This window comes from Neoarius graeffei, chromosome 6 (genome assembly GCF_027579695.1).
Source record: "Neoarius graeffei isolate fNeoGra1 chromosome 6, fNeoGra1.pri, whole genome shotgun sequence".
NCBI classification, from domain to species: Eukaryota; Metazoa; Chordata; class Actinopteri; order Siluriformes; family Ariidae; genus Neoarius; species Neoarius graeffei.
In genome coordinates, this window is record NC_083574.1 from 52253811 (window position 1) to 52279558 (window position 25748).

General features: G+C 41.1%; 1 protein-coding gene across 3 annotated transcripts in view; it reads left to right on the plus strand.

Moving 5' to 3' along the window:
- cpne2 (copine II) overlaps window positions 1-25748 on the plus strand; it is a 108144-nt gene that overhangs the window by 4528 nt on the left and 77868 nt on the right. The window contains exon 1 of one of the 3 annotated variants that reach the window (XM_060923822.1): window positions 13871-13956. The exons of 1 other annotated variant lie outside the window; for it this stretch is intronic. The gene's annotated coding sequence lies outside the window, so the exon portion shown is untranslated. Of the gene's footprint in view, window positions 1-13870; window positions 13957-15099; window positions 15116-25748 lie in introns of those variants that run through there. One more of the 3 variants, XM_060923821.1, reaches the window with a different exon arrangement.

The window sequence follows — 25748 nt, forward strand, 5'->3', positions numbered from 1 at the left end:
ATCACAGTGGCATGTCTCAGCAATGTGGACATGAAAAGCTGTTCATAACAGAGGAGCTGGCAGAACCAAAGTCCATACACTGTCTTATTTCCTACAAAACCCTCATCCTGAAACATGACGAACTATATTACAAAGATTAGGTGTAGGAAATCCTGCACATTCCTTTTTATTCGTTTTAATACGTAGTTAAAGATGCTTTAATTGCAGTGGTCTCTGTAGTGGCCTGAATCCCAAATGGCTTTCTGTGTATGTTTCACCATGTATGGTATGTGTAATAAGGCTTGGGAATGTAATGCCACTCAGCAAAGACTTATGCGAAATTCACTATACTGTGATCGTTGATGTGGTCATTTATAGGAATTATCCCTTAGCGCTGTTGAATTCTTAATTCTCATCTCATCTCATTATCTCTAGCCGCTTTATCCTGTTCTATAGGGTCGCAGGCAAGCTGGAGCCTATCCCAGCTGACTACGGGCGAAAGGCGGGGTACACCCTGGACAAGTTGCCAGGTCATCACAGGGCTGACACATAGACACAGACAACCATTCACACTCACATTCACACCTACGGTCAATTTAGAGCACGGGCGATTGCTCTAAGACAACGAGGGAGGCTCAGCTTCCTCTAAAAATGACGAACATCATGTAGGATGAATTGCGCTAGGCTTATGTTATAGCCGACCTTATAACATTGCTATTTCAGATCCAGAATCATAGAAATATATGTGCTCAACCCAACTACAGTACGAAATCATTCCGTTATAACTTTCCCCAGTTCGCCTAATGTGTGCGTGAGTTTTTCCCCCTCGTGACAGCGCGATGCAGCCCAGCCTCAGTGCACTTCAGTGGCATTTGGGAGCTATGCACTTTTCAATCTCAAAATGCAAGACGGTTATTGGACAAATACTGCGAAAACGCCCGCCCACGGAGTCCCACGGACTCCCAGCCTCAGTGGACTTCAATGGCATTTGGGAGCTATGCGCTTTTCAATCTCAAAATGCAAGACGGTTATTGGACAAATACTGCGAAAACGCCCGCCCCATGGACTCCCAGCCTCACAGTGGGAGGGACATGGCAGTTTCCGCGGGGAGACTGGTGATTGGTGAAAGCAGCCGGATATTTTCTTTGATTGACAGCTCGTTTCAAATATAGACAGGCAGCGGTGAATTTCAGTTCAGTCCCATGCGGATTCGCAAGTGCTGTGGTGTATTGTAAGAGATCAGCTTACATTTCAATTTCATTCATTACATACGGTTTCTACCAGCTTTTTTACTTTGTATATATTTTCATTGTAAATAAAGTGTAAATATAGTGTTGTCAAGTTTGCTATCTTAGTTCCAGAAATTTCATTTATTTGAGTGACTGAACTTGAACTTGAGGGGGTTAGTCAGCTAGCAAGAAAGCTGCGCACGGATGCCAAGCATTGCTGATTTAATTTTGGCAAAGCCATTTGCCAGTCTTCCTTTCGAGGAAAAAATTAAAATTAAAGAGCAGGGTAGACCAACGCCTCAAATTGACTTGGTGAAAAAGGTAGGGAATAATACTCGTTCCTTTCAGCTCTCCTGGTACGAGAAAGTGAATTGGCTAACAGCAAGTGACCCACATCAACAACAGTAAATAGGCTACTTTAGTAATATGTCATGGATGGACCAAAAATATAGAATCTATTTAAAATGTTTATGCTGAGTATATTATATTGGAATATATATTTTTCTGGATATGAATTAAACACAGCTACAATTTGGAAAACATTTTTAAACAGAAACACAGCCGAGAACATTTCACACTACAGACCTGGATTAAAAGTGAAGGGTTATCAAAATTGTCAATAAAACATTTCTCAGTCAAAATAAGTAAAATATAGGGAAAGTGTCATTGAATGAAATGTGTGGCACCCAGCTCTATGTTTGGCTCCCCAAGGTCAGTGTTGTGCCTATTCCAGAACACTCTGCTGTTACTGCTGAGGGTCCTGACAAAGAGCTGCTTTCAATAATGATCAATTTTTAAACAACATGCCACAATTTTAAAATATAAAATGTTAAAATATACCCCCCCCCCCCCCCCCCCAACACCACCATCATGTATATTGGACAGTAAGCTAATGGGCCAAAAGAACCTGTTATTTCACAGTTTGTGACCCTGCCAACAATCAGCCAGATCAGAGGCAAGAGTATGGGCAAAATTGATGTGTTTTTTCTTTTAAAATCTGGAAATATCGTAACCGACCAGCCTCCCCTGTTTGAAAGACTACCAGCCGCCACTGATTTAGAGTCACCAGTTAACCTAACCTGCATGTCTTTGGAGTGTGGGGGAAACCGGAGCACCCGGAGGAAACCCACGCAGACACGGGGAGAACATGCAAACTCCACACAGAAAGGCCCTCGCTGGCCATGGGGCTCGAACCCGGACCTTCTTGCTGTGAGGCGACAGCGCTAACCACTACACCACCGTGCCGCCCTCATATTAATCTGTTTCTTCTAATACATTATTTTTTCTATACTAACAACTTACACAGGAACTTGTATGGTGAATGTTCCAAATAAACAGATTAAAATGTGTGCAGCTGTTGATATGGAGACCTTTTCTGTGAGAATCCATGGGAAGGAGTGTCCAGTGCCAGTGCTTTATCAGAAAAGCTTTTCCTTAAATTTTTTCTGACATGGGAAAGTCTTCAGAACAGAATTCTTTGGGATTTCTCAGTAATCTTTTTGGCTTATCAACTTCATGGTTCTGAAATTGTTTTAATAATGGTTCTTTCATAGTGCGCCAGCATATAAATTTAAGTCCTGTTCATCTGTAAACAGCATATGAGCTTCCATTGATTTAAATAGCTTAAATAACTTCAGTTCTCCAGCTACAGTACACACAAAATAAAAAGAGGAGGAGGTAGCACTACCGAACCATTAGTCCACCATTGCTTGGTAGTTCAGAGGGATTGATATTGTTAATGAATAGTTTAATTAGAAGAATGACAATAAAACCCCACTTGACTTGACTAGAAATTTGTTTCCAAAAAAGTTCTGCTCGGTGTTCTGGGAATTCTAAAAAACTGTTAACATAATGTATTACAACATGGGGCGGCATGGTGGTGTAGTGGTTAGCACTGTCGCCTCACAGCAAGAAGGTCCGGGTTCGAGCCCAGCGGCTGGCAAGGGCCTTTCTGTGCGGAGTTTGCATGTTCTTCCCATGTCTGTGTGGGTTTCCTCTGGGTGCTCTGGTTTCCCCCACAGTCCAAAGACATGCAGGTTAGGCTAATTGGTGGCTCTAAATTGACCATAGGTGTGAATGTGAGCGTGAATGGTCATTTGTCTCTATGTGTCAGCCCTGCAATAACCTGGTGACTTGTCCAGGGTGTACCCTGCCTCTCGCCCATAGTCAGCTAGGATAGGCTCAAGCTTGCCTGCGACCCAGAACAGGATAAGAGGCTACAGATAATGGATGGAGGGTATTACAACATTATGTTAACATTTCTACAATGATGCTGCAACATTTTAGCTGTTGAAACATTATAGCCTCCATAATGCTATTTTTGGCGGCACGGTGGTGTAGTGGTTAGCGCTGTCGCCTCACAGCAAGAAGGTCTGGGTTTGAGCCTCGTGGCCGATGAGGGCCTTTCTGTGAGGAGTTTGCATGTTCTCCCCGTGTCCGCGTGGGTTTCCTCCGGGTGCTCCGGTTTCCCCCACAGTCCAAAGACATGCAGGTTAGGTTAACTGGTGACTCTAAATTGACCGTAGGTGTGAATGTGAGTGTGAATGGTTGTCTGTGTGTCAGCCCTGTGATGACCTGGCGACTTGTCCAGGGTGTACCCCGCCTTTCGCCCGTAGTCAGCTGGGATAGGCTCCAGCTTGCCTGCGACCCTGTAGAACAGGATAAAGCGGCTACAGATAATGAGATGAGATGAGATAATGCTATTTTTTCCGAGAACATTGTTCAACAAACTGTCACATCTGCACCTGCTCGCACTCAAGACTCCACTTCCCAGAGTTCACAGCGGCCTCCGAATATGGCCACTACGGACTACAACAACCAACCTGCACCTCACACACACCTGTTCCCAATCATAACCTCATCCCTGTGCAGTATAACAAACTTTTTTACTCACATATAATGAACTAAGTTCGTGTCCCCCATCTTTCGTGACAATGAGTCAGAGTCTTTCAAAAAAACATCACTGTGTCATGTCCATGTGCATTGGCACTTGGAGCATGCAGTGTGCACGCATGCAGTGCCATTAGGACTAATTACGATGCACCTGTTCCGGATTAGAGCACAGTCACAGCATGCGCGTATAAGTGTCTCACATTACCAAGCCTTGTATCTGTGTATTGCCTTTCTGGTTTTGACTTTGTTTTGTGTATTTGGACTCTGTCTTTCGTCTTTGCTTCCGCCATCCTGTTTGTGCCTCACTTGATTATTGCCCATTTCATGATTCTGCCTTTGTTTTATGTTTTTGAACCATTTGTCTGCCTGTTTGTAAACACTCTTCCTACAATTACATCAGTCATTCACCTGCTTACATGACACACTGAGCCATGCATTCCTCTTCCCACCAGAGACAAACAATAAGTGAGCAAGTTCGCAGTCAAGTTAACAATACGTGTTAACGCCTTAAAACAAAGGTGTTAATCACTAACAATTATCGAGAACGGTGATCAAAGGATCGATAAAAGGATGAAATGACTGCTGATACCGCTAAACTTAACACCTTGTTAAAGCCTACACCATGCAGCCCTGCAGCGTGACATAAATGACATCATCTGTGATTTGTAACACATGAAATAACTGAATGGTAAAGATTTAGAAAACATAGCGAATCAGTGGGTGGACACTGACAACAATATACAGGTAACCGCCGTCATTTCTATAACAGACAAAGAAATCATGGACTCCATTTGTAATCTTTTAACTTAGTCAGTGAACTGTGATAGTGACTCAGTGCCTAAAACTTTGCATATAACGTGAGTGTTTGGTGTAACAAGTGGGTCCATTTCAATATTACAAACTTTTCAGTATAACGAACTATTTGTACATGCTCCAAGGAGTTTGTTATAGTAAGGTTGCAGTGTACTTTATTCTTGATCCAGTTTAGACTTTGGTTATTGCTCATAATCTCTGCCTTTGATATTCTGTCTGTGCCTCGCCTGACCATTGCCTGTTTGTTGACTCTGCCTTTGATCACTGATTTGGATTTACCTGCCAGCTTTGTCGTAATAAACTCTCTACTACTTTTACATCCGTCTGCATTCCTGACACAAACCAGTAGTGGATCCCACAGTGGAGTCTGATGTGACATTGATTCTCAAGCCTTGTGGGAAGTCATGGTTTCTGCAAAAGCGATTCAGGAAAAAAGCAGAAGCTGGGAGGTTTATGGGGAATATTTCAGAAGTGAATGAATTGATCTATTGATTTTGGATCATACCTTGCAAAAAAAAATTAAGCTACTGTAAACATTTTAAAGAACAGTCTATATAGGGTCTTTACATCCTGTCGGATAATACAGAAGATACATTTTAAAACGTACAGTAGTTGTTTTGAAACAAATAAATGTCTCTGTCCAGCACTTTTTCATCCGCAACTAACATTTTTAGTATATTTAATGTGAGATAAGAATTTGCAAGAAAGTAATGTTTCCATACCCCGCCTCTCACCCATAGTCAGCTGGGATAGGCTCCAGCTTGCCTGAGACCCTGTAGGACAGGATAAGCGGCTACAGATAATGGATGGATGGATGGATGGTAATGTTTCCAATCTGGTAATTATTTCAGAAGTGCTCAAGCAGTCCATAAAATGGTGGGGTATAAATGAACAGAAAGTCAAATGCTAACTAATGCAGTAAGATGTTAAGCCTAGAATTGTGCTGTTGTTGTTGATATATCTGTTTGCAGCAGTGGCTTGGATGGCTGACATTCAACTAAAGGTTCTATTTCTGCAATTGTTAACAACTGCTCACACTACATAACTGCCTGAGGCAAGTGCTGTGGAAAAGAAAGCGTTCAGAAAGGAAACAGGATGGAGCAAGTGAGAAAACATGATTGAGCATCAGGGTGGCCTTTGAGAGTTGAATAGACTTGGAGGATTCAAAGGCCTTCAAATCTGATGCTGAGCTCACTTTATATCTGATTCTGCTAATTTAAGCAGTGTAAGAGCTGATAAGTTTCTTGATCAGTAGACAAGTGTGGAACTGTGAGTGTGGAACAATTGTTTGTACTACTGCAGTTTTTGGTGATGCTGCATGATGTTACATATTCATTATATCTGTGTTTGGATGGAGGGGCTTTAGAGAAAGGTGTACACTCAGAAAAATAGGATACCAAACTGTACTGTACACCTCTGTAATTTAAGCATGCATTTTTAAAATTTCATGTAGTGCATATCCATCCATCCATCCATCCATCCATCCATCCATTATCTATTGTATTGTATTGTATTGTTTATTTTTGAATAGGGACAGATACAAAGACATAGATATCTGGAACAGTTATCTGATGTATGCATCACAGTATTTGTAGCCAAAGCTAATTCACAACACTTGTCCCTAGTTGGGCTTTTAATTAAACAAAACAAAAAAAGAGAAAATGAATATTTAAAATCTATGAGAAAAAATATATATACATAAAAATAAAATAAAATAAGAAATAATGATCATAATAATAACAAAATTAAAAATAACAATAGCAATAGTAAAAATAAAAAGACAAATAACAAGCTAAGTATCTAAACTAGTGATTCAAACTAAATATGAGAGCAGGATTGCTGTTGAACTAGCCATTGTTTTGTTTGTTTCTATACTGCTTCTGTAAGGGTCACGGGTGAGCTGAAGCCAATTCCAGCAGATTTTGGGTAAGAGGTGGAGTCAGAAGTGGGTAGATTGCGCAAAAACTGTACTCAAGTAAAAGTATTGTTACTTTATTATAATAATGACTTAAGCAGAAGTAAAAGTACTCATCGAAATAATGACTTGAGTATGAATTAAAAAGAATCTCATAAAATGACAACACAAGGAGTGAGTAACTTCAGATGATTTATTGCATCAGTAAAGTTTTATCTATCTATCTATCTATCTATCTATCTATCTATCTATCTATCTATCTAATGTATTTCATTCAAATGTATCAGAATACCAGTTATGCCCGGGTGGCCCAGTGGTGTAGTGGTTAGCACTGTCACCTCACAGCAAGAAGGTTCTGGGTTTGAACCCAGCGGCCAATGGGGGCCTTTCTGTGTAGAGTTTGTATGTTCTCCCCGTGTCCGCGTGGGTTTCCTCCGGGTGCTCCGGTTTCCCCCACAGTCCAAAGACATGCAGGTTAAGTTCATTGGTGGCTCTAAATTGAAAGTAGGTGTGAGTGTGAATGGTTATTTGTCTCTGTGTCAGCCCTGCGATAACCTGGCGACTTGTCCAGGGTGTACCCCGCCTCTTGCCCATAGTCAGCTGGGATAGGCTCCAGCTTGCCCGCGACCCTGCACAGATAATGGATGGATGGATGATTGGTGGCCATATTGCCGTGACAGTGAACACCTGTCCAAAGACATGTGAATTAGGTTGATTGGCTACTCTAAATTACTCATAGGTGTGTGTGTGTGTACCTGCCACCAAATGAGGGTTTGGGTCCCTTTGGTGTGCTATAATTGCCTAAGAGAATTCAGGGAAGCTAGTCGATAGCTTCCTGGATCGCCGACCCTCAACTCTGAGGATGGCAACAGACAGACAGACAGACCAGTTATGCCCAAAAGAAAATTTAAAGTGCTTGTCTAATAAACATAACATACAATATGCTCATTCAAGTACTAAATCATATTCCTGATTTAAATAAATTAATTAATTGTATATTTATCAAAGGCAATTTTGCCGCTGGTTAGTTTAAAAAATCTTCCAAACTAGCTTAATTGTAATAACAACATCTCCATTTTTTCTGACTGCAGATCTACAGAACCACAGTTTTACACTCCACAGTTTTACAACAGCAATTTCAGGCCAGTGGCAGTCAGTGCATGTGATGACACTTTCTTTGGTTTATGTTAGTGGCTGTTTTACCCACTGACATTTGAATTATGTTAGGTTTATGGGTTGGGTTAGGTTAAGGTTAGGTTAAGGTCAGGTTAGGGATGATATCCCATTTTAGACCATAACATGCATGGCAACACATACAACCAGCACAAATGGTTGCTGTCTAAATGGCACAATCATGCAAATTAGCAGAATCACAAGATTTCCTACTGTGCATGTGTTCAATGCCACTGGCCTGAAACTGCTGTTGTAAAACTGCAGCTCAGTGGCTCTGCAGTGCGACCCTTCTCACTGCGTTTCTGAATTTGATTCCACACATTTCCACACTGATGTCGACATTATAGAAGTATTTATACATCATAAAAGTACATGTGTGAATAAAAATTATTCAATAAATTAAATAAAAGTAGCGAGAAGTGTGTAGACTAATGTAATGGAGTATAAGTGCATTTTTTTAAATCATATATGTACTTGAGTAAAAGTGAAAATATTATGCATTAAAACTACTCCTATAAATATATTCAACCATTTATTCTCTATACCGCTGTCAGAATCACGGGGGAAGCTGGAGCCAATCCAAGCTGACTTCAGGTGAGAGGTGGGGTACACCCTGGGCCATCGCCAGTCTATTGCAGGGCTAACACAGAGACAAACAACTATTCACACTTATAGGCAATTTAGGATAGCCAGCTGACCTACTCCACATGTCTTTGGACTGTATTAGGAAACCAGAGGAAACCTGCAAACTCCACACAGCCTGCCGCAAGGTTCAAACCCAGAACCTAACCACTGCACCACCATGCCACCATTTAAGCTTTAATCTAAAAAGTAATTGTGGCCCAGTAATATATTTTAAATCCTTCTTTTAAAGCACAATACATCCAAGTTTCCAGGTGAAAGTTACTGTATATATTAAAGGCATAAAAGATAAGTGACAAGGAAAGGTACAGTTTACTACCCTTCTTCCTGAAAGTATAGATGAAAGACATGAGATTTAAGTCAAGTCAAAATCCCTCTTGCACCAGGATCTGGTCTTCCCAGGCAGTCTCCTGTACCAGTACTAACCAGCTCTTGAGATGCATGGGTGCGGTGCCAATCTCCGTTTCAATAGCCCTCAGCCTCTCACCTATTATAACAGAGTGTTTCAAAAAATTTGATATAATTTCACAATCTAATAACTTTGCCAATTCTTGTTCAGTTGACCTCAAATTTTAACAGCATGTGTAGAAACAGGTCAAAATTTTATGTATAATGTTTTTTGTTTGGGTGGCATGGTGGTGTAGTGGTTAGCACTGTCGCTTCATAGCAAGAAGGTTCTGGATTTGAGCCCAGCGGCCGACGAGGGCCTTTCTGTGTGGAGTTTGCATGCTGTCTGCGTGGGTTTCCTCCGGGTGCTCCGGTTTCCCCCACAGTCCAAAGGCATGCAGGTTAGGCTAATCGGTGGCTCTAAACTGACCGTAGGTGTGAATTGTTGTTTATGTCTATTTGTCAGCCCTGTGATGACCTGGCAACTTGTCCAGGGTGTACCCCACCTCTCACCCATAGTCAGCTGGGATAGGCTCCTGCGACCCTGTAGAACAGGATAAGTGGCTGCAGATAATTAGGGCCCGAGCCCTATGGGCGAAGGCCCTATTGTTCTTGTAAGAGTTCACTATTATTATTCTTCCGTCTTCTTCTTCTTCTTCTTCTTCTTCCGTCTTCTTCTTCTTCTTTATTTTTCTCCGCTGTTGGGCCATTTTCGGGGCACTTGCCATGGGCGAAAACGCACAAAATTTGGCACCAGTTCCGAGAATTGCCACCGCTACTCAGAACCAGAAGCCCAAACTTGGCCGGGCCTCAGGGCCTCTATAGCGCCCCCTAAGTCGTTGTGATTTTGGCCTCCCGCATTAAGGTGCCTGGGTGCCATGTAGTTTGTAGTAGTGGCATGCCATTTGGTACGCATATGTATCTCACTAAGCCGGACAAAAATGTAATGCCAATGCATTAGCCACGCCCAACAGGAAGTGAGGTAATTTCACTTTTGTGCGAAATGCATGGCCACGAAGACGGCGCAACTCCTCCTAGACCGTTCATAGGAATGTCACCAAAATTGATACACATCATCTACAGACATGGCTGACAAAAGTTACTAAATACGTTTCACGTAGGATAAACCGTTCAGAAGTTATACGTCAATCAATTTTCGATGCAAAATTTTACATGCTTAAAAATTCATAACAAATCTTCTGATTGCTCAAAACTGCTCATACTTCACTCGCAGATCACTCATTGGGCTTCTGACATGTTACCCAATTTCTGTGATATTTCGCCACTGGGGGCGCTATTTTTGGCCAAAAATTCCAATCTTTCCTCAAATTTGGTCAAACTTCACGGCCACCCTCTTTCTACCTCCCATGTCATGTATACCACATTTTGGAAATTTTCGTCCATGGGGGGCGCTGTTTTTGGCCGACGCAATTGCTCCAAAACGGGTTTTTGGTTAATAATTCCCTAATGCTTTTCCTTCACACCACTACCTTGTGATAGTACGTTGCTATTGTAGACACTTATTTTTCCAACTCATTATCGCTCATGTACAGCATAGCGCCACCTACTGACATGGGAAAAACCAAAAAATTTATTCTTCAAAAATCTATATCTCATCTTCTATTTACTCAATTGTCATCAAACTTCATACGCAAACTCTTCATAGCTCACCTTACATATACGCCAAATTTTGTGCACTTTCGCCACTGGGGGCGCTATTTTGGGGCAAAAAATCCAATCTTTCCTCAAATTTGGTCAAACTTCACGGCCACCCTCTTACTACCTCCCATGTCATGTATACCTCATTTTGGGAATTTTCGTCCATGGGGGGCGCTGTTTTTGGCCGACGCAATTGCTCTATAACGGGTTTTTGGTTAATAATTCCATTATGCTTTTCCTTCACACCACTACCTTGTGATAGTACGTTGCTGTTGTAGCCACTTATTTTTCCAACTCTTAATCGCTCATGTACAGCATAGCGCCACCTACTGACATGGGAAAAACCAAAAAATGTATTCTTCAAAAATCTATATCTCATCTTCTATTTACTCAATTGTCATCAAACTTCATACACAAACTCTTCATAGCTCACCTGACATATAGGCCAAATTTTGTGCACTTTCGCCCCTGGGGGTGCTGGTTATGGCAAAAATGATATTGCAGCTTCTGATTTGTCAAACTTGGCAAGCAAACTCTTTACAAGACCCTTACTGGGGCGCTTGCCATGGTCGACAACGCACGAACTTTGGCTCCTTTTTCTTAGACTGCCACCGCTACTGATAACCAGAAGCCCAGATCCAGGCGGGCCTCAGGGCCTCTATAGCGCCCCCCGAGCACCGTACAGTGCGAGACCCTATTGTTACCATGTGTCCAATTCTGTGCTTTGTCGCCATTGTGGGAGTAATGTCTCTTGCCGAAGATGCTGTGGAAGGTATTTCGCGGGGACGCATGCCCCCGCCCCCCTTGGCCGCTGGCGCGAGGGCCCGTCGAGGCCGCTTGCGGCTTTAATGGATATTTTTTGTTTTTATCTTTTTAGGTATAGAAATGCTATTCACTGGAAAAGAAAAGGCGCTTTGTGTGTTAGAGTATGCTCGAACACAGTCGAACAAGACTGTGCAGCATGCATTTATGAGATAATTCTCTAAAAATGCACTGTTACCAGAAAAGACTGTTACCAAAGACATGCTGCAGTGTGTTTGGCAGGAGCTGGACTACCGACTTGACGTGTGCCGTGTCTCAGGCGGCACACATATTGAAAATCTGTGAAATCGTTCATGGAATCCAAATACCTTTGAATTTCTTGTTCAGATTTTGAGGAATAAATCTTATATTGCTTAACATTAAGCCTGTTCAGTTTCATTTGCCTAGACTATGTAGTTTCTGGGATATTTACATCTCAAATAAGATCAAATTTTTTGAAACACCCTGTATAGCTAGGGTTACAGTGGGCAGCTAGTCCTCTGGTAACTGCAAGAGTTTGACTCCCCACTCACATCTGTATTGCAGCTTGCCTTGCCAGATAGCAGTAGGTACCATTTTTACGATGGTCTTTGGTATGCCCTGACCACAAGTAGAACTCACAATCTCCCAGTCAAGAGGTGGACGCGCTAACCACTAGGCAGCTTGCGGTCGGTTTAAGTCAGGCATACACTAATATAGTTTTGGCACAATTTTACTGTCAGTTGCCAATTCCTATCCAGCTTTCCTCTATCACACGACAGCTACCAATCGAGGAGGGTGAAGGCTAACATGTGCTTCCACTGAGACACATAAAGCCAGCCAGCCACCTCTTTTCAACACTGAGAGAAAAAAAGATCAGAAAAGACCTATAATGAAAATGGCACTACCAGAACAGTCACAACTCTCTTCATCCTGTCGTCATTCTTTCATCCATAAAACTGCACAGATTCAGTGCTGTCTGCTTGTCAACGTTTTCAACGATATTGAAGTGACTACTGTCATCGCTGCCATTTACGTTTAGACGTTCATGCACTGTCCAAACCTGCACTGTGAGGCATAATACAGTGTAATGCAATTTTTATGACAGATTGAGTCATGCAGTATCAAATCAAATCAAATCAAGTTTATTTGTACAGCGCTTTTAACAATAAACATTGTCGCAAAGCAGCTTTACAGAATTTGAACAACTTAAAACATGAGCTAATTTTATCCCTAATCTATCCCCAATGAGCAAGCCTGTGGCGACGGTGGCAAGGAAAAACTCCCTCAGACGACATGAGGAAGAAACCTCGAGAGGAACCAGACTCAAAAGGGAACCCATCCTCATTTGGGCAACAACAGACAGCCTGACTATAATATTAACAGTTTTAACAGGTATAACCCTCAACTGTTCTCATGGGGCCGTCCTTCACAGGAGTGGGGCGATAAAACTCCGACCAGACACAGGGCACCAGGATGGATCAAGCAGGTCCGAGGGGCAGAAGAGGCCAGCATCTCAATCCCAGGATCAACATGTAACTCAGAGGGACAGATGGGGGGGGGGAGAGAGAAAGAAAACACGTTGTTAGGTATGCCCTAAAAATGACAAGTATTAAATCTGTGTGGTAGGCTCGCAGAGACGAGAGTCTTTACATCAGGCATAACACACAACAATGGCATGTTAATATGGTAAAATATATCATGACCTGCTCTGGCTGGATGCTTGATTGGGTGATGGGAGCACACTCCTCAGCAATGATGAGATGCAGATGGGACCCTTAGGCCTGGCCAAGACAATTCAGTTACATTTCACCGGGTCTGGGACATGCGACAGAATGTCTGACGGCCGATGACGGCAGTATGAGCAGAAGTCAGATATAAACCTGGCTTTGGGGGGCTGTGGTGAAAGTTAGCATGATAGCCTTCACTGTTTGCAGCAATTTTAAGTGATGTATTTGTTTGTAAAATGTGCAGTATGTAAGTGCAGTGCAGCATTTCCTGGAAATCATTGCCAGCAGAACTGTCAGGCCGACATTATTAATGTCTTTTTTTCCCCAGGTTTTCTTTTCTGTAAGAGACAGCTTTAAAACAACAACATAGAGGCCTAGTGAAACAGCTGGGTGAACTATCCATCCATCCATTATCTGTAGCTGCTTACCCTGTTCTACAGGGTCATAAGCAAGCTGGAGCCTATCCAAGCTAACTATGGGCAAGAGGCGGGGTACACCCTGGACAAGTCGCTAGGTTATCGCAGGGCTGACACAGAGACAAACAACCATTCACACCTACGGTCAAGTTAGAGCCACCAATTAACCTAACCTGCATGTCTTTGGACTGTGGGGGAAACCGGAGCACTCGGAGGAAACCCACGCAGACACAGGGAGAACATGCAAACTCCACATGGACAAAAGGCTCTTGTCGGCCACTGGGCTTGAACCCAGAACCTTCTTGCAGTGAGGCGATGGTGCTAACCACTACACCACCTGGGTGAGCTACTTGAACTGAATTGTTGTGCATAGTTATATGGAGTTATATGTATTTAGTCTAGGATTAAGTACCTACTTTAATCTTCACTCCCTTTCTCATTGTTTTCTAATGCATTGTTACCTAATGTTTAAGCTTGATCACACAACTGTATAGTCAAAGCAATAAACTAGAGATCCACAGATTTTCAATGACATAAATAAATATTGCAGTGTTGTTACATTAGAGAGGATTGGCACTTATGTTTGACTGCATGATGCCTGCATGGTGAGATGGAGTGCAGCAAAACAACCTATTCCTATTCATGGTTCTCCTGAAACCTGAAAAATCTGAAAATGGAAACTTATCTTCAACAAGGGTGGCACGGTGGTGTAGTGGTTAGCACTGTCGCCTCACAGCAAGAAGGTCCGGGTTCGAGCCCCGTGGCCGGCGAGGGCCTTTCTGTGTGGAGTTTGCATGTTGTCTGCGTGGGTTTCCTCCGGGTGCTCCGGTTTCCCCCACAGTCCAAAGGCATGCAGGTTAGGTTAACTGGTGACTCTAAATTGACCGTAGGTGTGAATGGTTGTCTGTGTCTATGTGTCAGCCCTGTGATAACCTGGTGACTTGTCCAGGGTGTACCCCGCCTTTTGCCCATAGTCAGCTGGGATAGGCTCCAGCTTGCCTGCGACCCTGTAGAACAGGATAAAGCAGCTAGAGATAATGAGATGAGATCTTCAGCAATCATATTAATTTTACTTATTGAATGAATTTGGAGTATTGTATATACATTTCCTAAGTGCTAGATACCAGGTAGAGAATGCGATTGAGATTTGTGGTAATTCAGTAGGCAGACAGGTGAGTAAGCATGGAGCTGATGGTGATGTTTTTTGAAAAGCATGAGCCAGAGTTTCCACTATGACCACAGATGGGTGGACTTTAGCTTCAACTTGTGCGTGTGTGTGTGTGTGTGTGTGTTCCTAAAGCTTTCTGTTGTGTCTGGAGTTTGGGCTTTTGAGATGAGTATTCCATTACGTCACTACCTAAAGTAAGAGAGAGGAGATGTATTATTATCCCAAGAACCATACTTAACTTTGGAAGCCTATAAAGGCACTGCTTAGTTGTTGAGAAACTTAGTGTGTAACTCATTTATCGGATGGAGGTATGGGATGTTTGGGCTCACTAGGTGAGTTTTGCTCTTGCTTCTGCCTCCTGAAATGGACTTAAGTGACCTTTTTTTTAATTTAGAATAGAATTACATATAAAAGCTTTGTTTTCATCTGTACCAGTAATTCCTTTTAGTTTGTAACCTGTATAGTCATGCAGGTGTTGCAGTGAATCTAACAAAACAATCTATAAAAATTATGTGAGAAGGTAGGAGCTAATCATTTCTTCCATGAGAAGAACATAAAACAGGATCTCGGATTTAAGACTTAAAAACAGATTTTGGATATAAACATGGACCTGAGCAGAATTTGTGGAATTGAAAAGTTTAGAACATATTGAATTTTTTTGAGCGATGGGGTTAACATCTGTTATTTATTAGGAAATGCTGTCCTTCTGAGAAATCCCATCATGCTTCTGCCTGAGTGTTTGTGTGAATACACATTTTTATATTTCCAGATATGGATAGGAAAATCTAATAGGTTTAACCTCTGATTAGTCTCCATGAGGAAAACTACTTTCTTTTTTCTTCTTTTCTTTTTTTTTAACAAGAAAACTTCTTTAAAAAGCTAAAACAGCCTAAAAGTTTGTTTTGATTACTGAAGTTAAGTTAAGAGTTAGGTTAAGGTGTAGACATAGCATTAATTAGCTGCATTATAATTATGTCAATGGAAGGTCCTCATAAACGTGTGTGTGTGTGTGTGTGTGTGTGTGTGTGTACGTACACATATCACAGCGTCCAGCACCTGCACATCAGTAAAGTCATCTACTGTACTGGAAAAATATTAGCAAAAAGCATTTTCGTTAGCTCAGCTAGCATTATAGTCATGTTTGTAAGTTACAACTCATACTATAACTAAATCACCCATAATTGTCAGGCACAAAGAAGGAAGCAAATATTGTTCATCAAACAACAATCGTAGGCCTTTCTTTCCCCTGCCTCTCAGTGTCTTTAGTTTCACTAAGCTGAGTTTGTTTACTCATCCATCCATCTGCCTATGTGTGGACTGCGTCTCTGCTTTGATGATCTGTTATATTCAGTTTTGTCATCCTACAACACTGATCTGCTATCTGTACTACAGATACGTACATATCTGCACATGTACATATATCTTGGTTTTGTGTATTTCCATGTATACAATAATCAGCCATAACATTATAACCACCTGCCTAATATAGTGTAGATCCTCCTTGTGCCACCAAATCAGCTCTGACCCATCGAGGCATGGACTCCACAAAATCTCTGAAGGTGTGCTGTGGTACCGTATGTGGCACCAAGATGTTAGCAGCAATCTTGCTTGTCCAGCACATCCAACAAATACTTAATTGGATGAGATCTGGTGAATTTGGAGGCCACATCAAGACCTGTCATTTTCCTCAAAGCATTCCTGAGCAATTTTTGCAGTGTGGCAGGACGTATTATCCTGCTAAAAGAGGCCACTGCCATTAGGGAATTCTGTTCATGGTCTGCAACAATGTTAAGGTAGGTGGGATGTGTAAAATAACATCCACATGAATGCCAGGACCCAAGGTTTCCCAGCAGAACATTGCCCAGAGCATCACATTGCCTTTGCCGACTTGCTTTCTTCCCTTAGTACTTCCTAGTTTCATCTCTTCCTCAGGTAAGCGACACACATGCACCTGGCTGTCCACATGATGTAAAAGAAAATATAATTTGTGAGACCAGTCCACCTTCTTCCATTGCTCACATGCCCATTGTAGGTGCTTTTGGCAATGGACAGGGTTCAGCATGAGCACTCTGACCAGTCTGCGGCTACTCAGCCCCATACACTGTGTGTTCTAACACCTTTCTTTCATACCCAGCATGAACTTTTTCAGTAATTTGTGCTGCAGTAGCTCTTGTGGGATTGGAAGGGAGCCTTCACTCCCCATGTGCATCAATGAGCCTTGAGCACCCATGAGCTCTGTTGCTGGTTCACTGATTATCCTTCCTTGGACCATTTTTGGTAGGTACTAACCAATGCGTACGGGGAACACCTCACAAGACCTGCTGTTTTGGAGATGCTCTGATCAAGTCGCCAAGCCATTACAATTTGGCCCTTGTCAAAGTTGCTCAGATCCTTACGCTTGCCAATTTTTCCTGCTTCCAGCACATCAACTTCGAGAACTGACTGTTCACTTGCTGTCTATTATATCCCACCCCTTGACAGTTCCACTGTAACGAGATAATGTCATTAATGTTGCCTGTCAGTGATTTTAATGTTGTGGCTGATCAGTGTATATAATAATAGAATTTGTAATGTTCAATTTCACAGTTTTATTGTGTCTCTCTGTTGGATCTGACTGCCTCTGATCCAAACTCCTTCTGTAGGAATCAATAAATTGTTTTCTCTTATCGCTTATTGTCTCTGCAGAAATGAGCCGTATCCCCATTCAATTTAGTAGTTAATGGCCTTTAAGAAATCACGTTTGGTGACAATGCATATTTTGGTGTCATAATATGAACAAAAACAGCATATTCTGATTGTATTGCAATACAGTGTGATTTTCATATGCCTTGCAATACAGTAAAACATGCCATTGAAGCTGTGACCTGTCAGTGTTATTGCACTGCATTAATTTGAGCAAAGTATGTCTTTTCTTGGATCTTGTGAGTGTTAAGGTTTATTAAAGCATCCAGTAAACTTGTTTAGAATACCTGATATTTTTTCTTTTCAGAATTCTAATGGAACGTAATAAAAATTGTAGGTTGCTTCGAGAGATCATTTGTATATTACAGCTGTCCAAAATATCGATATTTTAAAGGCTAATATGGCAATAATAATTAACAAATTATATTCTGTGCAGGGGCGGCACGGTGGTGTAGTGGTTAGCGATGTCGCCTCACAGCAAGAAGGTCCTGGGTTCGAGCCCCGGAGCCGGCGAGGGCCTTTCTGTGCGGAGTTTGCATGTTCTCCCCGTGTCCGCGTGGGTTTCCTCCGGGTGCTCTGGTTTCCCCCACAGTCCAAAGACATGCAGGTTAGGTTAACTGGTGACTCTAAATTGACCGTAGGTGTGAATGGTTGTCTGTGTCTATGTGTCAGCCCTGTGATGACCTGGCGACTTGTCCAGGGTGTACCCCGCCTTTCGCCCGTAGTCAGCTGGGATAGGCTCCAGCTTGCCTGCGACCCTGTAGAACAGAATAAAGCGGCTACAGATAATGAGATGAGATATTCTGTGCAGCCCCTTCTAGTGTATATAAATACTGCCATTGTCAGCTATTCAGCAAGTCATGTGATTAGCGTATCCGTGTATTGGCGTTGCTGTGTGCATGCGAATCGTGTATTGGCGTTGCTGTGTGCACGCGAATCGTTTTAAAAACGTTAACCTGATGATCTGCTGATTCGAAATAATGTAAACAGGGTCTCTGAAATACTTAAGAACTAGTAACCATTTAAATACTTCTTATTCCTATTGCTGGGTTTCAGTCACGTGATTTTTCTTAGCAGTTTTACCAGAAGTAAAATAATTGGTGGTCTAAACGGCCGCCGTAGTGCAAACAACTAGCGATAATTTATCAGAGTACACTCGTAATCTAGAAGCCACTGCTGGCTTTAGATATATTCAGAAAATTGCTATGTGCAGTGGAATCGACCCCTACAGTCTGGGAAAGAAGGATTTGTCATACGATCTCGAAAACTAGCCTTCAGTCGAGTTCCCCGACATCTCGAACTATCTGGTGTTGCAGACGTCCTTCTACACCGCAAAACACATGAAAGCGTGGAAGAGTATGGAGGCTTACAACTTTTTTGTATGTGTCTGGGTAAAGGACCTCGGTATCAAGTCGCTGCTGAATGAATCCTGTATTGTTTTTGCCCGTGTAAATATGTTTTTAAACTTTTCGTTCACGTCTTTACAACGAAGCGCTGCAAGTTGAAGTGTAAACAAACAACAGTTTTGCCGCCTATGTAGTCCCCTGTTTATACAAATAGGAGTCATTCAGGATTCAGCCATGTTTTTGCTCGGCGTTAGCAAATTACAGTTTTTAGCTTTCTCCTGAAATGTTTTATTTTATTTCTTCTTCCTCAGGGTAGTAAAACTCGCTTTCACTATGAACACTGTCATTTTCACTATCCATGCTGTAAAATTAATGCTATTCTCCTGGGAAATGCTGGCAAAAATTTACAAGAGTTTTGATAATCTTATAAATAAATCTTATAAAAAAAACTAAATGTTGACAAAAAATGCTACTATGTTTGTTGTTGTTGTGAATGAGCAAGTCACCAGAGGTCCATAACCGGGGTCCATAACTGGGGTCCGTATCGTAGGATACGGACCCACTCGCCAGCCAATCAGAGGGCAGGATTTGATGGAAACCGGACCGCGAAAAAAATAATATGCTTTATTTCATTACATATCCTTTTGAATGCACATACAGCCCCAAATCAGATAAAGTTCGGATGGTATGAAAAATGCAAATAAAAAAAGAAAGCAGTGATTTTCTAAATTTATTTTGACCTGTATTTCATTAGACAGTATGAACCCAAGATATTTCATGTTTTGTCTGGTCAACTTCATTTCATTTGTTAATATACATCCATTCTTGCATTTTAACCCTACAACACATCCAAAAAAGTTGGGACGGGGCAATTTAGGGCTAGTAAAGAGGTAAAACAATTACATAATGATGTGATTTGAAACAGGTGATTATAATCATAATTTGCTAACAAATCGGTATCCAGGAAAGGTCTTGTCTTTGAGGAGCGAAGATGGGCTGAGGATCTCCAGTTTGTCAACAAATGCATGAGAAAGTTCTTGAAATGTTTAAAAACAATGTTCCTCAAAGAAAGATAGGAAGGGATTTGTGTATATTGCCTCTGTGGTGCATAATATCATTAAACAATTCAAAGAATCTGGAGGAATTTTGGTGCATAAAAGGCAAGGGTACAAGCCTAAGCTGAACACTCGTCATCTCTGATCCCTCAGACAGCACTGCATCAAGAACCGTCATTCATCTATAGCTGATATAATCACATGGGCTCGGGATTACTTTGGCAAACCTTTGTCAAGCACTACAATACAGATTTACATCCACAAATACCAGTTAAACGTTACTGTGCTAAAAGGAAGCCTTACTATATGTTTACTGTGTCCAAAAGCACCATCAACTTCTTTGGGTTCGGAGGCATCTGGGATGGACCATCACACAATGGAAATGTGTATTGTGGTTAGATGAACCAGTACACCAGGCCTTTTTTGGAAAAAAATGAACGCTATGTGCTTCAGACCAAAGACAAAAAGGACCATCCAGACTGTTACCAGCAACAAGTCCAGAAGCCAGGGTGTGTCATGGTATGGGGTTGTGTCAGTGCCCTTGGCAAAGGTAGCTTACATTTCTGTGATGGCAGCATTAATGCAGAAAAGTACATTGAGATTTTGGAGCAACATGGGCTGCCTTCAAGATGACAACTTTTCCAGAGAGATTTCAACAAGACAATACAAAACCATATTCTGCACACATTACAAAAGCGTGGCTGCGGAAGAAGTGGGTGCCTGTCCTCTCTGTCCCCAATAGAGAATGTGTAGCAAATTTTGAAACAAAAAATATGACAACGACAACTCTGTACTGTCACACACCTTAAGACCTGTTTGCAGGAAGAATGGAACAAAACAGCACCTGAAACACTTCACTTGGTGTTTTCAGTCCCTAAACATTTTTTAAGTGTTGTGAGAAGGAATGGCATCATTACAAAGTGGTAAATGCTTTACCATCCCAACTTTTCTGAAATGTGTTGCAAGAATTTAAATTGAAATAAGTGTTTATTTTGAAAAAAAAAATCATGAGGTAAAACATCAAATAATGTGCTGTTGTATTGTTTTGAGTGCAATACAGGTTAAAGATTATTTACAAATCATTGTTTTAATTTCAATTTCAACATACCGTCTCAACTTTTTCTGATTTGGGATTGTATATTTACAGCAATTTGCTGCTTTTACCCATTTATCAGAATTAAACCTGACACAATGGGAAAACACACAGCTTCTCAGCTACAACATGCCTGAAATTAATGATTAACATATTTTAGCACTTCTTGTTTCTTAGCATGTTGGAAGTTTTAGTAGATACAGTGGTGCTTGAAAGTTTGTGAACCCTTTAGAATTTTCTATATTTCTGCATAAATATGACCTAAAACATCATCAGATTTTCACACAAGTACTAAAAGTAGATAAAGAGAACCCAGTTAAACAAATGAGACAAAAATATTATACTTGGTCATTTATTTATTGAGGAAAAGGATCCAATATTACATACCGTATCTGTGAGTGGCAAAAGTATGTGAACCTCTAGGATTAGCAGTTAATTTGAAGGTGAAATTAGAGTCAGGTGTTTTCAATCAATGGGATGACAATCAGGTGTGAGTGGGCACCCTGTTTTATTTAAAGAACAGGGATCTATCAAAGTCTGATCTTCACAACACATGTTTGTGGAAGTGTATCATGGCATGAACAAAGGAGATTTCTGAGGACCTCAGAAAAAGCGTTGTTGATGCTCATCAGGCTGGAAAAGGTTACAAAACCATCTCTAAAGAGTTTGGACTCCACCAATCCACAGTCAGACAGATTGTGTACAAATGGAGGAGATTAAAGACCACTGTTACCCTCCCCAGGAGTGGTCAACCAACAAAGATCACTCCAAGAGCAAGGTGTGTAATAGTCGGCGAGGTCACAAAGGACCCCAGGGTAACTTCTAAGCAACTGAAGGCCTCTCTCACATTGGCTAAGGTTAATGTTCATGAGTCCATCATCAGGAGGACACTGAACAACAATGGTGTGCATGGCAGGGTTGCAAGGAGAAAGCCACTGCTCTCCAAAAGAACATTGCTGCTCATCTGCAGTTTGCTAAAGATCATGTGGACAAGCCAGAAGGCTATTGGAAAAATGTTTTGTGGATGGATGAGATCAAAATAGAAATTTTTGGTTTAAATGAGAAGCATTATATTTGGAGAAAGGAAAACACTGCATTCCAGCATAAGAACCTTATCCCATCTGTGAAACATGGTGGTGGTAGTATCATGGTTTGGGCCGGTTTTGCTGCATCTGGGCCAGGACGGCTTGCCATCATTGATGGAACAATAAATTCTGAATTATACCAGCGAATTCTAAAGGAAAATGTCAGGATATCTGTCCATGAACTGAATCTCAAGAGAAGATGAGTCATGCAGCAAGACAACGACCCTAAGCACACAAGTCATTCTACCAAATAATGGTTAAAGGAGAATAAAGTTAATGTTTTGGAATGGCCAAGTCAAAGTCCTGACCTTAATCCAATGGAAATGTTGTGGAAGGACCTGAAGCGAGCCGTTCATGTGAGGAAACCCACCAACATCCCAGAGTTGAAGCTGTTCTGTATGGAGGAATGGGCTAAAATTCCTCCAAGCCAGTGCGCAGGACTGATCAACAATTACTAGAAACATTTCATTGCAGTTATTGCTGCACAAGGGGGTCACACCAGATACTGAAAGCAAAGGTTCACATACTTTTGCCACTCACAGATGTGTAATTTGGATAATTTTCCTCAATAAATAAATGACCAAGTATAATATTTTTGTCTCATTTGTTTAACTGGGTTCTCTTTATCTACTTTTAGGACTTGTGTGAAAATCTGATGATGTTTTTGATCATATTTATGCAGAAATATAGAAAATTCTAAAGGGTTCACAAACTTTCAAGCACCACTGTACAGTTATAGATAACAGTTCCAGTCATAGATCTCTTATTATTGTTTTGTTCTGCTCTAGTTTCTGGTTCCTTCTTTCTGCCCTGTGGTTAATATGTTTCCAGTTTTTGCTTTGTGGTCAGAGACTTCTCAGATCAAACCATCATATTTTGTAGGCCATGATGGTGGCTAAATTTTGTACTCATTTTTTCTAGTTGGTGATATCAGTATCAGGAGTTTGTAAAGTTTCTTTCCTCCAATTGCTGTGATGCTTAACATGGTTTGGATAATCCAAATTTTTTTTTGGTTGTTTGTGCCTAAATGTAATTTGGTACAGGTTTGAGATGTAACATGAAGTAACTGGATGTAACGTGAATATTAATCAGCTGCATTTATATTCTCTGTGTATGGTGGTCATAGCATATTTGTGGTTAGTGCACTGCAAAAACTGATATCTTAGCAAGTGAAAATATCTTCAAAATAGTTGAACCGATCTAGCATTTCCTATTAGAAGAATTCAAGACACCAATTCTGAGATTATTAAACCTAGTTCTAGATTGCAACCAATTTATTCTAAGATGTCTTATCAAGTAAAAATATCTGTCCATGCAGCAAGATAATTTCACTAGTATTAAGTAATTTTCTCCTCAAATTCAGTTTTCAATTTTTTGCAGTATGACACTAACACAGAGAGAAAAGCTATTGGTCCATCAGTCTCTTAGCAACAGGAGCTCTTGCTGTGTTCCTCATGTCCTGCCATGACATTCTTCTTTCTCGTTATCTATGTTTCTGCAGATATGCGTGCATGAGTGTGAGTGACGGGGGGGGGGGATTTGGTCTAGTCAGTTTAGCCATATACAGTGTGGTTAAAGCTATAATAAGTAAACGTGTTAGGTTAGGACAGTGGTGCAGTGGTTAACACTGTCACTTCACAGCAAGAAAATGCTGGGTTCAAAGCTCACAGCCAATGAGGGGCCTTTCTGTGTGGAGTTTGCATGTTCTTCCCGTGTCTGCATGGGTTTCCTCTGGGTGCTCCGGTTTCCCCCACAGTCCAAAGACATGCAGGTTAGGTTAACATGGGGCAGCCATAGCCTGAAGTTGGACTGAAGTGCCCTTGAGCAAGGCACCTTACCCCCAACTGCTCCCCGGGCGTTGTAGCAGAGCTTCTCACTGCTCTGGGTATGTGTGTGTGCTCATTGCTTGTGTGTGTGTGTGTGTGTGTGTGTGTGTGTGTGTGTGTGTTCACCAGAGGTGGACAGTAACGAAGTACATTTACTTGAGTACTGTACTTAAGTACACTTTTTGAGTATCTGTACTTTACTTGAGTATTAATTTTTTGGGAAACTTATGACTTTAACTTCATTACATTTGAAAGGCAAATATTATACTTTTTACTCCACTACATTTCTATCAAGCTCCTCGTTACTTGTTACTATGAAGCAGCTTTGAATGTGGATATTTTTTCTTTTTTTTTTCTAAAACGTGATTGTTTTTTTCTCAGGTGATACTGAGACAGTCTTTCAGTAATCACTAGGGTCACGTCACATCCATAGACTGTATAAAATCAAGTTCAATGATTTCTCAGCAGCATTATTTAACACGATCAGTTGATGGCAGAATGGAAGGAAGCGGTTCTTCTGGAGAATGCATACACTCATGGCCCATGAACCCATGTTTCAATTTTCTAAAAGGATTAAAGATTTGTTTTGTTTTAAATGTTTTCTTTGTTTGCCTAAAATGAACCACATCACAGCCTACAAAAACTCGCCATCCAACCTGCGGGAGCATATTGACGTATATAAACGTTTTATTCCGAGAGAAAGCTTGCAACGAAGTTGTCTGTGCTTTTAGAGCTAGCGATAACGTTGCAATAGCGACACAGTCTGGTTCCTCAAATGACTTTCTATGGATTTGCCTGCCAAGTTGCCATCGCCTTGTCCACGGCTAACGTTTACACATAGCTAGTTAACGTGGACACTGTTAGTTAGCATGTAAAAACAGAGTCACGCTAACATGAATAACATTAACTTATCTGAAGTCCTTTCAGGAATATGTTTTAGCATAATTTTGCCAAATAAACAATATAGAAATCTTTCTTTTCTAGTCGCGTTAGCTACTCAATATGATTTTGAGTTTGAAAAGAGTTTGCTAGCATGTCAGGTGGCATTTCACTGACTAGCTAGCTTAATGTTAAACCACCATGATGGCACAGCATGTGTTCATTTTGTGAATTCACATTTCTGTCTTTGGTAACAGTGTTAGGTTTTGTAAACGTTGTGGCAATAATACAACAATGTGTTAACAGAAAATGTACTTTTAATACTTAAGTGTTTTTAAAAGCAAGTACTTCAGTATTTTAACTTCAGTAAAAATTTGACTGGACAACTTTCACTTGTATCGGAGTAACATTTGCCCAGTGGGATCTGTACTTTGACTTAAGTAATGAAGTTGGGTACTTTGTCCACCTCTGGTGTTCACTGCTTCATATGGGTTAAATGCACAGAGGAATTTCACTGTGTGATAAATAAAGTCGTTGTTCTTCTTCTTCTTCTTCGTATTAAATTCTCAGTTCAGTGTTTTAGTTAGCCAACTACCTAATGTGCCCCAACTAGAACACTAACGGTTTAACCTGTGAATTAATCAAAAGCACTTGGTTGCTAATGGTGTACTTTGTTTTTTATTCTCAGTGTTTTTAGCTGCTTATCTAACATTAGCTGGGCAGTTCGCTTTGGGCTGTGTGTACTTTGCTAAGTCAGTGTTCAGAATGATCAGCCATTCTCCCAGCTAGCTTTAAGTTCAATCTTACACCTAGCACTGGTAAGAGTGACATTCATGTTGATGTGCACAGTAAATTGTCTATGCTCTTGATACTTCTGTATGATGACGTCTGTAACCACGCCCTTCTTTTGTATATAGGTTCATAGCCACCCACTAATAAATAGCTTTGTTCTGATTAACAGTGCAGAGAAGAATCCTATCCCACTCACCCAAAGAAGGT